This window comes from Scophthalmus maximus, chromosome 11 (genome assembly GCF_022379125.1).
Source record: "Scophthalmus maximus strain ysfricsl-2021 chromosome 11, ASM2237912v1, whole genome shotgun sequence".
Lineage (NCBI taxonomy): Eukaryota > Metazoa > Chordata > Actinopteri > Pleuronectiformes > Scophthalmidae > Scophthalmus > Scophthalmus maximus.
The window spans coordinates 2,527,864-2,542,276 of record NC_061525.1 but is presented as its reverse complement, the minus strand read 5'-3'; the positions used below and the strand labels follow the sequence as shown (position 1 = coordinate 2,542,276).

The window sequence follows — 14,413 nt, the reverse complement described above, 5'->3', positions numbered from 1 at the left end:
ATTTCATTGCAGCCTTCCTTTCGTTTGCCTGACACTCACACGGGGATCATTGTAAATTGGCTCTGTCATAGCAGACAATTTTTGAGATGTGAAGTAAATTAAACATGTAATCACACAGGAAGTGCTGCCGTGGGTTCCCAACACTTGACTCCCGTCGCGAGCGGCCAGAGGCGTATCACTAGCTCGTTTCCATTCCTCGTTACCCCCCTATCTGTACCTCCATCTCCTCATTGTTAAATTACACTGTACCAGTTTCTTTCCTGCCACCTGAAAGAGCTGATGTGCTGACCTCTAATGCTGTCAGGCCTCGGCTGCAGATACAAACTCCCTTCTACTGAGCAACCTCTGAATCCATTCTCTGCTGTTCAATGGGGATATTTACATCACTGTCACTTGTTTAATAGAGTTGGTGAGAAAACTTTATTTACATTTTTTTTTTCTAGAACAGTGCTACGAACAGCAGACACACATTTTGAGAATGACTTTTTAGTTATTTGTTTTTTGGCCTGCCAAAAAGCTTGAGCTTGCCAAATGTAAGGATGGACAAAGCTTGTTTGATGACATGATATATTATGTTAGGAATCTGTGTTGATTTTAATGAGACATTCTGACCAGATAACAGAAACAAAGTGTTGCAGGCATGGGCAAATCCACCCACAAGAGAGGCAGAGGCCAAATTGAGCTGTATCCATTCCTTTTTATCATTTTTAGCATTTGCACAGTTCATTTCCTTTGGAGGATTAACACTGTTTTTTCAACCCTTTTTTTATTTTTTACACACATATTTACTTAGAAAAAGGCCTTCACTTCTTCCACCATCTAGGCTTTAGGGTCTTAAAGTTCTCAATCTCCGACAAGTGTAATGGCGGCTCCAAACTGTTTATAAGTAAAACTTTACAAATAAGTTTAAAAGAAATAAGACATCAACATTACAGTTTCATGTTGTAGCTCTGCAAAGCAGCAAATGGGTGAATTTCAAATCACATCCAGGGATCCTGACTTATGGAACTTGTATATATTTAATTTCTATTCATCATTATTTGGATTTAAATTTGTGCACAGCAAAAAACTTAAACAAAAAAAAAGATTGTGAAAATCAGTTGACAATTTTTTTTTTGTATTTCAAGAATGCAATAAAAATGAAATAAGAGTAGTTATGAGTAATATATATTTTTTTTAATGTTGGAGAAACAGAACGTGCCTCACTTTAATGTATCTGCCTCCACTGCTTCCAAACAACTTCACTGCTGTGCAACTTCAATGTCAAACCTCTGCCACTTATCTGAATAGTAAGACACTGGAGCCGCGTCACACACTTTCCAGGCTTGAATCACATAATTCCTCTTTTAACACACACCCCTCTTTCTGCTCTAGCATCTCTTGTTCCTGCTCTGTGATTAAGTCATTGTATGTTGTCTCTTCCCATTGCCATGTTGCAGCTGAAGGCCCAGCGAAGTGCTGTTGGCAGTGCACCGGCTGGGTAGCACTTGAGTGGAGGAAACAGCAAGGACAGACCAGCATAGGCTGAAAAATTAGGTCCCTGCCTTGTAATTCGGCGGCAGCAGCTGATATCATCAGGCTGCAGTCAGATATCAGGCAGGTAATACCACCCACCGACTGTAATCGCTAATGAAGCTTCTATTGAGTTTATAATGCGCTAAATGATGCAGACTCCCACTCCAGATAAACATGTCCCAAATAAACGATTTGGGGGGTAATTGCACTCTGCCAGTGGCTTGTTAATAGAGTTGGGCTCTGTTGAAAGGGTTAACTCTTTTTCTGAAGCATCCTCTCACTGGCTCATTGCACTCTCATTTCTACAGAGATCTCAGCATTCCCTTGGTTATCAGTGTACTTAGAAAGAAAACCTAATTAGACAAAAAGCCCTTTTTTCCTCATTCCCTAATTAGGTCCTTAACATAATTAGCAGGTGATGTTAATAACCCTCTTTTAAAACCTATTAAAAGGCTGTTTGGGAGCAAGTGGTGGAGAGGAGTTGGCCTGTGGGCAGTCGGACGGCCCCTCTGAGGGCCCCGGCGAGGACATCCAAGCATGTTGGGATTACGGTTCATCAGGACTGGAGTACCGCTGCACCAGGACACTGGCCTTACTGGAGAAACTGTTAACACAGAGCAGAGGATCCCCTCATCCATTCAGGGACATTACAGCACAAGCACTGTACAAGTGTTGGCCGGGACTGAAGCCGGCTTGGGTCAACCTCTTTGTGCTAAAGCTTTTAATACAAATCAACAAAAAATTCTTGAAAGAAGAGAAACTGCAGTGGGAACATGTGGATTTGCATCATCCAGTTCTAAGTATTTGTTCTGGTTTAAACAAAATGAATAGTTACAGCTGCATTAAACAAGATTGTGTATATTCATGATTGATCAAATACGTGTGCGTAATGTGAAAGAGCTCGCACTGCAGTGGGAAAACCCATTGAGAATTATCTGCAGAGCATTTTAGCTGCTTTCAGCTCATTAAAGTGGTTTCATGAGCAAACTCTAATGCCAATGATAATTCCAGCACCAGAATACAGCTGTTTTCAGTGAAAATATTGTCCACTGTACGACGCCTGGCTGCCAGCAACCAGCTCCCAGTCACAGTTACAGACTACAGTTTCGATAAACTAAGAGGAGGATTAAGCAACTTAAGCCAGACATGTTTTTCCTCAGGAGTTGATGGAGACCAAACCAGAGCAAAAAGGTACAGTGAATGCTGCTGAACTCAGATGAAACAGACACACAGCCCCAATTAAATGTTATATTTGCTCCTTTTCTGCTACACTCCTTGCAGACAAGTTCACCGTAATAAATTTGTGAAGTGAAAATATGTCAAAAAGTATGTGTTTACAGTTTGCTATGCTGCCCCCACCTGGTCAAAAGTTGATGAATGCAGGTTTAGAAGACCACAGTAATGGACCTGACTGATTTAAGCTATTTAATACTTGTACTTTACATCACAGCTAACTGCTTTACATCTGCTTGTATTTTGAATACTTTTACCAGGTTTTTTATTGGTTTCAAATCATTTCAATATGACAATTGGAAAATGTACTCTTGGAGTTGATGTAATTCATCATATTAATAATAATTATCCATCCATCCATCCCTCGTCTACCGCTTTATCCATTTAAGGGTCGCGGGGGGGCTGGAGCCAATCCCAGCTAACATTATGCGAGAGGCTGGATACACCCTGGACAGGTCGCCAGCCTATCACAGGGCCACATACAGAGACAAACAACCATTCACTCTCACATTCACACCTACCATCAATTTAGAGTCTTCAATTATCTTAACCCCATTCTGCATGTCTTTGGACTGTGGGAGGAAGACGGAGAACCCGGAGAGAACCCACGTATACACGGGGAGAACATGCAAACTCCACACAGAAAGGCCCTGGTTGGTTTGAACTGGGATTTGAACCCAGGACCTTCTTGCTGTGAGGCGAAAGTGCTAACCACTACAATACCGTGCAGTTAATAATAATTATAATAATTAATATTAATTCTGCATTAATTTCAGTCAACTTTGTCTTACTGCTTTTGAGCAAACATAGTGCAGACTTTTCAAATCAATCTGTAAAAAAGTTGTCAGGTAAGCTGCTGTAGCTTAGTTGGTTTCCCCCTTCTAACTTTGGTACAGAAGGTTGGGGTCCGATTCTTGGTCAGGGCATGGCTAAAATTTAGTGTGGGCCCTAAGGCAAGGCCTAATGCTGCCTCTCATATGAGTCAAACAATCGATGATCATAAGTCACTTTGGACAAAAGCGTCAGAAATGAATATTATGTAATAAACTAAGGGGACACTTCCAAATACAAATACAGCAGTGAAACTTCAACATCGTCTTTCAATGTGTTGTAGCTTAAAGCTATTTTTAGCAGTTACTTGGCAGATACAGTTAGCAAATACAGGCTTCTGGGGGAGTTTTTGACACAAATAAAAATATCAGAACTATGTTATGTATAAATCTAATAAATGATCTGATATCAGCACCTCCAAAACATAAAAATGCAAAATCCAAATTCAAAAAGGACTTTGTAGTATTTGGCATCAGGTTCATTTGATGTTTTGTCTTCTGACCCCTGAATGTGTCTCAGTGGTTTGAGATCATTGACCCTGCCTCCTTTTCCAACGTGACCAGCTCACACACTTGATACGCTCAATAAGTGCCCAACCCACTGTTATTGTTTACAAACCACAGGACATTAGGAGTTGCATTGTGTTTGTGTATGGGCTGGTGTCACAAACCACCAGGGGGCATTGTGTATTCAATATTGCACCAAGAAAATTACCATAGAGCAAAACAGGGGTGCATTGTCACTAACTGGCCTCCAGTGAGATGCTGTTGACAGGGCTCAGGGAAGTGCTGCAGGTTCCAGTGAGCAGTCTGTGCACTCTGCCGAGGAGGAGGAAGATGAGGAAGAGGCCGCCGCCGACCAGAAGAGCCCAGTCCTCGTCTTTAATTAAGTATCTGAAACATCAATTTAAATGTAAATATCAGCGGCGCAGCGCCACTCAAGCGTAAATTAGAGGGTTGGCCCAGCCACGTTTCTCTCTCTCTCCAAAGTCCCTCGCTCACTTTCGCTGACATCTGCTCACAGCTGCTCGTCCTGGGGCTGTCCCCCCACCCTGCATGCGCACATGCACACACGCACAACCACACACACACACACACACACTCACACACACACACACAGAGACACACACTTTCTCGTGTTGGAACCTTAAGTTGCTGTTTGTTTTGTTTTCCTTTACCTCTATTCATTCTTTTAACAAGGCCTTCAACAGTGACCAGTTCTTAATCACACCATCAAAGCCCCGTATAACATGTATATAAACATGTATTACACAGTTTTGGATTAATAGGCTTGGCAAAGTATTACAGACATTTTTAAGTCTTCCACAGAGCAGGATGTTAACAGTTGTGTTACCTGAAAGTTATAAAGCTGCATTAATCGATTTTTTTTGTTTCCATTAACAATGGATCCAATGTGAATGTGGAAAGTGAAGGATGCTGCTTGTTGACAGGTTCAAGATTTTAGAAATACTGAAGTCACAAGTCAAGGTCACCGCAAAGTTTGGTAGAGAAGCACTAAAACATGAATATGTTATTAATAAGTTATTCTACAAATTTTTAAGATTATAATAGATACATTTTAGATTTATATGGTTTCTGCAGAAATGCATGACATTTTCCATCAGTCTGTTTTGAATATGTTTTTAAGAGTTTTGAAAACAGTGAGTTAGCAGTTGAAAAATGTCCTGCAAATATATGGTGTTTTGCAGTTGGTGGAGTATCTATGAGAAAAGAGTTCATGGATTTTTGGAAAATGTGGTCATTGAATGCATTTTGTGTGAAAGCTATGAAAAACCATTCACAGTTTGGTGCACAGAGACTTCTGTTTCAATGACTGTGAGAAGAGTTTTGACAATGTGACTTCAGTTTTGACCAATGTCTGTTAGCAGACAGTCTGTTAGGCATAACATCAGGTGATCTCCACTTACAAGAGCCACTTACTAGCCTCTTCCAGAGCTGTTACACCACATGTCAAGGCAGCCTTGTGCAATGCTTCACCATTTAAATTGCTGGACCTCACGGAATTTGGACCGTACTCAATGCTTACCCCCAAATACCCCCATGTACCCCCACAATACCCCCTTATCTTAATGACAGGGCTGTGACCAGAAGCCTATGGTGTGAAACCAAGCTTTGTATTCCCTATTCACACACACACACACACACACACACAAGCACAAGCCTACAGTATACATGCACGTACGCAGTCATAATTGTTTTGGCTTAGAGAGCGTGTGTGTGTGTGTGCGCGCTCGCGCAGTTGCTTGCGCCACTAACTGCCCCTTCTGCTTGCTTGCTCTCCTTCTGGAGGCACCCAAGTGGCACGGTTGGCCTTTAGCCGTCCGTCTGCTGGCCCATCAGGACACAGCTCATAAAGAAGAAGGATGATTTAATGCAGGGGTGGAGGTGATGTCTTCTTACGGCCCCCTGAGGAGTCCCTCCCATCTCGTTGCTCTCTCCAAAGGGGCAGAGCAGAGCCCCCTTCGCGGCGGACACAGAGGGAGACGTCAGCCCTGCATCACCTCACTAACCTCAAGCGGAGCTGATTAACCAGCTCATATTCAGTCGTTTAAGGGCGAAGAAGTGAGCGCAGTACCGACAATGTGTCAAATATCTGTCTTTTGTGTATTCTCCCCGTCTAGATCATGGTATTAGAGGATGAAACCCTGGTGTAATGCCTCAGGAAGATCTGGGCTCAGAGCGAAGATTCAACTGGTGTTCAATCTGCAACTGCCAGTTTGCTGATGGGTTGTTAACGGCAGCTAAAGGAATTAGGATTGACATGTTCACTCCGCAGAACAATGTAGCTTTTAAGTGGCATAGTCTCCGCTCCTTATGGCTCAACGTGTGTGAGAATGTTCTAATCGGGTAGACAGCGCTAATCTGAAGTCAGAGATTTCCATAGGATTTTCCTCTGTTAAAGCTGTTAAAGCCTGACCTTCAGAGCAGGGCTGAGTGTTGAATTAGTGCAATGCGTTCTGCCACTCATGTTGCTATTCAGAAATGATTGTTCAGTATGAATAGGTATCTTAAAATTGGGAACAATAGGCACGAAGCGGTGCACATTCTGAAGTATTAAACATTTATGTTGTTATTGGACACCATTGATCCCAGGTATGTGCCATTGATCTAACTGAATGATCTTCTCTATGCTACAATATATGAGCGTTTTTGCCCCCCCCCCCCTATGTATTTTGCTGAAATGAACAAAACCAGGAAAACTAGAGTCATCAAAACAGGCTTCTCCTGTAAAGACTTAAAAGGGCAGTAAGCATTTTTTGAGTGCAGTGGTCGGGGCTCAAACCCGCAGCCTCGGGTATGGGAGGCCGACGCACTAAACACGACGCAAAAAAACCCCTGAGTCGTAGCGTCTGTCGCTGGCACGTCTCTTAAGGTGTCAGGGAGTGATGTTTACAAACTGCACACACAGATTTATTTTTCGGCACATACTGAACCAACAGCTAGCGGAACGTGAGGAAATATTATCTGAATTTTCAAAAAGTGTATTGGATAAAAAATAGCTTAATGCCCCTTTAAGTTAAACAGCACCAACGTTCTGATGGAGGTGCAACAGTCCACAGGAAGCTTTGAATCAGCTCTGGTAACAAAAAGTGATTTGAATGGAATTCACAGCATAAATACCTGCAGATAATCTATCCAACTTCTAAGGATGAACAGACCGGTTGAAAACTATACTTCAAATATTTTGTTCTCTTTCGGTTTAGGAAATTAATTTATTTCCTAGGCAGTATCTGTGCATGACTACAGCTGTGGGATATGTATGGTTAACTTTTGTCTTTTGCATGGGATCTGCATTTTTGGAGTTGAAGTTCAGTAAATGTAACCTGCCCAATCCTTAAATAAAAGGCTTTTGAGGCTGAGGATTTTAGGAAGCCAGGACCCCAGGACCCAGTGTCCACTTGGACTTGAGCGCTGAAAATAATAATTTGGCATAGATTTTGACAGCTGTATTAACACTGTAACATTATTCATTTTTGTGGAAGGGAAGACCCTTGTGTTCAGCAGGCCACATGCAGATGCACATGCACATTGTCAGTAATAGTTAGTGCTAAGATGCCTAAAGAAACACCCTGAATCATTCACTTAGCTTTCACAGATTTTACATTAAACTCAACCTTGAGTCTCTGAATAGGGTGAAGGGGACTCTACTCTGACTCTTCTTTGGCGATTTGGACTATCTAATCTAATCTTAAAGTACATATTTCATACTTAGTTTTATTTTTGAAAATTGACATTAACATTTTTATCTAATTTTATTTAGAGCAGGGTTTTGCAAAATCAGCATCAAACCTGTATGTCATACGTTTCACAAGTCAACCGTTCAAATGCGACAAAGTTAAGGCCATGAGAGTCCCGGCCTGCAGCACTTCCAGTCACTGAGAGTGGGGATTTGTGGCAGGGAACAAGCTGACTGCTAAGCATGTCCCAGCGCTGGTGCCCACTGGCAGCCATCGGCAGCTACAGCTCATGCTTTGGAGGACCACCCTTGCCATGGCAAGAGTAATTCCCCAGTCATCGCTCCGTACCGCAGTGCTGGCTGGCATGGCTCCCTATACACATTCTTAGTCAACAGGATTAAGCTTGCTTAGTGTGAGCTCTCCGGGATCACCTATACTCCATATTGTACACTCACAATGCCAGCTCGCCAGTTTGGCTACAACAGACAGTTTTTTTTTTTTACCCCCCCTCCTCTTCCTCTTTGAATTGGGAGCATATGAATGTGGTTCCCTTGAGCAGAGCGAAGAGGATTCAGTGGTGACAGAGGCCAATCAATTCCTGGCCTGAATGGAAGATCTGAGTTAATTTGCCATGCCATTTATAGCATGGGATTAATAAGAGTAAAAACCATTGGTTGGTTGTGGCATTAGACTGTTTAACAGCAAGACTGGAATGGGCTAATAAAAAGCCAAGTCAAACCAGCAAGTGCCAAAAAAACAAGATCAAGCGCTGTTCATTTGTTGTCGCTAAATATTCTCAATTACCGACAAAATTAATTTTGATTTGTTTCACTTGATTGCATGAATACCACACGGCATAATTCAATTCTCTCCGTGGTTGATGATGCACACCGATTTTACCAACAAGCGCAACACTTTGCAAAGGGACATTTTTCTGGATTCACACGTTTTGTTGCACAGTTAAAATGCTCTCATCTGAACGGGGAAGACCCATGATGCGTCACAAAAGGAAAGAAGAAGTACACACTTAACATTTATGCAGGAATATAACCAGCCTGATAAATGATAAACCGCATCTTCTCACTTCATTCATTCTTTTTACATCATTTTCAGTAAGCAATATAAGCAGTGGCAGCAGCTGCCAGAAGCAGTTCATAAATATCACATTGTCAGGTTTTACAGAGCAGGACCCAAATACAGAGTGCAGTAAAAAAAAGTATATAAATGAAGGAGGAACAAAAACCAAACTTACAATCCAAGAGGTGAAACGAAAGCAAAATCCAACTCAGGTAATCCAAATGGTGAAACACAAGGAGCAAAACTAGAAAGTACAAAAGAAAAAGCAGAAAACAGCAAGGGGGCAACACGGAGCAAAATTGAGACTGAGGACATGAAAACCATACAGGAGTCCTAACCATGACAGACCGAAACAAACCTTACAGACGAACTGAAAAAGAAAAAGGGAATCACAGAGACGATATCGGATGATATACACACACACAAGACACTGGGAAAGGAAGTGAAGAGACACAAGGAAAGAAACTACAAAGTAAAACAGGAAATAGCAAACTCCATACAAGAAACACAAGGGATAACAGGAGTAAGTTAACAAACATTATACACAAGGAACGGAAATCAAGGGAGTAATTAAATAAACGAACCACAGTCTACAAGAACTAAAAAGTTAGGAAATATCACTCAAGAAATAACAAAAAGTCTTGTTTAATGGTTCTTGGGGGCAGAATCATGACGCACATTGATCAAATGAATGTTTAGGGTTTAGAGATTTTTATATATACAACAACCTGTGCAAGCTGCAGGACCTCACCCAGGTCAACACGAGCAGTGTTTCAGGACACTTGAGCTTGAGCAACCTGGGGATGGATACATTTAAATATAAAGTGTTTTATAGGCATTTCCCACAAGCCTATTTCTTTGTCCACAATATAAATTGAACCACCTTGAAGCACAAAAAAAAGAGGTAAAAACTAAAAAAACACACCAAATTAGTTAAGAATTTTGCATTTCCCCAACTATATTAAATTCCCAGCAGGACGGAGGATCCTATGAATGTTATGACCTCCACCGATGAGGTGAGGTTTTTGCCCCTGTTTGTTTGTTTGTTTGTTAGTTTCTCAGCAGGATTACACAAAAACTACAGAACAGATTTCTATGAAACATGGTGGATGGTTGGGACATGGGCCAAGAAAGGACCCATTACATTTCCCCCTGGATGTGTACAAAGGGGCAGATCCATCATTTTCTTTTTCACTTTATTTAACATTGCAAGATAGTTTTTGACATTTTCACCAATTACCCAGGGCATAATTGATGGATCTTGATAATGCATATTAAGGGGTCGGATATCTATGAGTGTGTGCAATTTGGTGCCGCTTTTTTAAATTTAAGGTGACTGTTGGGCCTTGGCGGAGATATGCTCTCAACTGAGTGGCCTAATTTGAAATGTCAGTATAGCTCTAAGACAAGTCCCCCGCCCAAACAGTTTGATACTCAATAGGTACTAAACAGGAACATTATTCTGGTTCCACTCCGACTATACCTCTTGGTGAGAGAGGACAGACTTTGCTGCTGGTCTCTGGTCTCTCTCTACACGATAAGACACCTGTCTGAGCCACCAGTGTCTGTGGATGAAAAGCGTTTTAATAATCCACTATAGAAACGACTTGTGCCAGTCACGCTGCTCAATTTAACCTTCCCTTCGCTATCATCAGGGTTATACGTGACTTCTGAGTTAACATCTTTAAATAAAGGAGCAGCACTTGACTCTGAGCCTGACCTTCCAGTCCGGTGATTTTCCCTCACTGAATCCTGGGAAAGCTCTCCTGACTCAGTATTTTGGTATTAAATTGTACCTCGATGCCATTTGTGTCACATTAAAAAATGCTAGCGGTACAGAATGTCATTTGGTAGAATCGGGGGCATTTGCTTCAGAAAATTAATGCGGCCTCCTCCAGGATCTCCGTCTCTTTCTCCAGGCTTGTATTTCATCGCAAATGAAATGCCCTTCTACCAGCAGCACCCCTTTTGACAAGAGCAATATTTAATGAATAGGACTATTATAAACTCCCAGGTCTTAGGGTATATTTCTTCGGAGTGAATATAGGCACGCAGGCATGTGGGAGTGTATCGTGTGGAATTGACAGAGACGTTCTGAGGCATTAACCTGGTCATATGTCTCTGTGTTCTTTGGATAATCAAAACTCACTAAGAAGAGCTGTGAAATGTCTTTAATATTGACCTTAGAGTTTGTGTTCACTTCACCATAATGTCACACTATTATACACATTTTGAAGTCTTTGAGTGCAGTTAATTATTACTGTGATAATTCGATAACATGCACACATCCATATGTGTGGCAGTGCATTTTATGCCTGGAAATATGCACAATGGTGTTTTTATGACATGTGGGTGAATATATCTGTCGGTTCGCAATAAGAATCTGCAAATATGCGCTGTGTGCACAAGCATACTGTGTGTGTTTGTGCTCCATGCCTGCAAACATATGCTTCCGTGCTTGTGCGTGCACACGCACACCTGCTGCTCTGTGCGCGTGCAGAATATGCATGTTTGTTCATGTGTCTGAAGGTGGATAATAGCCATCACATGGTCTCAAGTTAATTTCCCATGTAAATAGCACACTGCCGCTTAATCACACAAAAACCAGACAGAAAAGGAGCATGGCTTCAGCGTTCAAACACGAGGAATGCAAAGTTTTACAAACGGTTTGTATCCTACCACGTGACTTTTCTCCTTTCCTATATTTTTCTATTCATGAAAGCTTAGGATAGGTGAGAGCTTCTTACTGTACAACTGCTCTTCTTCCTGAGAAATCCAACCCCTCATGTTTCACTATATCCACTTTACACATATCAGCTGACTGCTGAGGATTCTTTGACGCCAATTGAGGATGTCAAAAACACAAGCACTTTCTTGATTAAATGAATCAATTTGAATTTATTTTATTTAAATACTAATTTCGCAAAAGGAAGAATATCTGTGGTAAAATTACAAAACAGAGGGGGGATTTGCATACTGCACTGATATTTTAAGTACCCTCATGAAACATTTTCACCTCTAGTAAGAATATGGGACCAGGTTTTACAGAGTGGGTCAGTCCCTGTTTTAATCCCCTACCGTAATAACATGGTATTGTATGATGGCACGCTACTTTCCAATGCAGGACATTTTCTGTGCCGTGTCCATGTATTTTAAGCTTTTATGTGTGTCATGTTACGCAGGTGTAATTTAAGGCAGTTTTGGTTAGGGTCATGGGTTGAATCACGAAGCTATATACATGACAGGCGAAAAGCATAAAAAGTGGATGGTGAAATGACTTGTCGTGTAATTTGTTTGCCCTACAGCGATACAAGTCCGTAATGCCACAAGCAAGCGCAATGAGCCCACAGGTGACATGTACAGTGGTTCCACACTCCTCCACTGATTGACAGTTGAAGAACCGTGCCGTCCAGCAAACATGGATCAAAACAGTGTGGTGTCATTTTTTGGTCTGTATGTTTGTTTGTTTGTGTTGCCAGGTGACTCCATATTGCAACCTAAAGTAGTAATTTTCCACCTCTGGAACTGTACTGAAACTATTCTCTGCCAAAGGAATAAACCAATGATAGTGACGTCTAATAGATTTTCTGGAGAAACATGAGAACCATTTGTGGAACGTGAACTGTTGATTTAAAAAAATAAAATAAAAATAATGTTTCAGTTTCATAAGCATCACAAACTGTACACCGTCAGAGAGGCAAACATAACCTGGGGGTGGGATAGTCTGGACAAATAATCAATACTATCAGCTACCAAACTAGACACAGGCAATTGAGAAAGCACGTTTTAACGTTGTATTATGGGTGGGTTTAAGCGCAGACATCCGACAAACAGTAAGTGGAAGGGCTGCTGATCTGGGCTCTGCAAGGCAGCGGGAACAGCCGCGGGGCCGAGTAGCCACGCGTCAGCTGTTTGTCATCAGCGCTTGAGGCGCAGGAATCTAAAAGTGGTGTGTGCGTGCGTTTGGAGGCCGTTGGTCACACCCTGTCATGCCTGAGCTCACTGCTGACCCCTCCTCGTCCTTCACACCGGGGCCAGGAGCGCCTCAATAATTTTGGCGGCAGCAGCGGCTTAAAACCGCCAAATCATAAAAAAAAGCCATGGCGAGCTCTAGTGAATTACGAGGAAATATGGCCTTCCTTTACGGCGGGGGCTGTGAATGAAGCCATAAAATTATGAGCAGTTTTTATGATGGCCCATTGAAGTAGGATGCTTGTATATTGATGGTTCACAGGCTGTATCCCTCTTCCCCCCATGCGGTGGAAGAGCTGACAAAGGGGCCCCTGTGTAACTATTTTTCATGCATTTAATATATTAATTATCCGGTAAATGTTCCCCAGGCAGTGCTTGGGATAGCAGAGAATGACAGCTTTTCGATGAAGCTCCCGGGCTGGCCCATCAGGCCGCAGTGTATTACGTGGGAAAGGTCACTGTGGGGTTAATGTAACTTTTTATTTGCTGATTTTTCATACGCTGGGAGGGGAGGAAAGGAGAGGAAGCATGGCTGTTTTAGAAAGAAGAAGTGAGAGAGCGAGGCAGAGAGATGGGCAGGGACAGAGGCAGAGGGCTGGTGTGTGTTGTGAGCATAGAAGATAACACCAAGGTTTTTATTATTGTGTTTGGGTTCAGACTGTTTTTTTTTTTTACTGTCTTGGTCTGATATTGCCGCCTCCCCTCTCTTCTCCGGCCCCCTCACACACACACACACACACACACACACACACACACACACTAACACACTGCAGCTTCTGGCTCTGTGACATGAGAGAAACTGATAGGTGAACCCACAGTAAAAAGGCATTACTTCAGTGTAACTCACTGATTGTCTGCAATCATCCATATCCCACCTTCACATCCCATCACAAATCAATTCTTGATCAATTTCATGCCGGGGAAATAAATCATTCCTCCAAAATGGAGAACATATTCAGTTTGATCATTTGTGCTCTTCCAGAAGTAATTAAACTGCTGGGTGGAATAACTGAAAAGATTATTGTGCGGCTGCTGCTGCTGCTTTATGCCAACTAGTCCTTCCCCCTACAATTTTGGATTATGATGCTGGAAGCATCTCTTTCAAGCATGGTTATGAGAAAGGGGGGGAAAAAAGCAGGAGAAGAGGAAAAAAACAAACTTTTCTTTAATCACCATATGCACCCGCACTAATTCAGGTGCTCTGAAGTGCTGTCAGGAAACAATTGAGTGGAGAGTCCGTTGAAATGATCAATTGTGCGCAGTCCCTGGGTGGGGCTCTCATTTGCTGGCACATTCCTCCAGCTGATTGGGTTAATTAGGCCGCCCCCACATCCTGCTGATTGGATGTAAACATTAATATGCCAGAAAATGACTCTGTCGATGTTTACCGCAGCATTCTGCGCCGCGCTAAATTGATCGGCTATGGGGAAAATAAATAAATAAAAAAAGCAAAGGAGCGGCTGCTGTGGTTTGATCCCACTTAGATCCCACAACATAGTGATGGGACTGAGAGGCAAAGACCCCTCTGTCCACTCCCACTTCTCCTCACCTCTTCATCTCTTGTCTAAAGAGCTGTCAGTAATATTA

At 42.2% G+C, this 14,413-nt stretch overlaps 1 long non-coding RNA gene across 1 annotated transcript; it reads right to left on the bottom strand.

Moving 5' to 3' along the window:
• Positions 1–1,096: 1,096 nt before the first annotated feature.
• LOC118299431 lies at positions 1,097–9,218 on the bottom strand. The gene is made up of 3 exons (XR_004789856.2): positions 9,030–9,218; positions 4,294–4,472; positions 1,097–2,119 (listed from the first exon to the last, which is right to left on the bottom strand). It is a non-coding gene; the product is annotated as an uncharacterized LOC118299431 (long non-coding RNA).
• Positions 9,219–14,413: the final 5,195 nt, after the last annotated feature.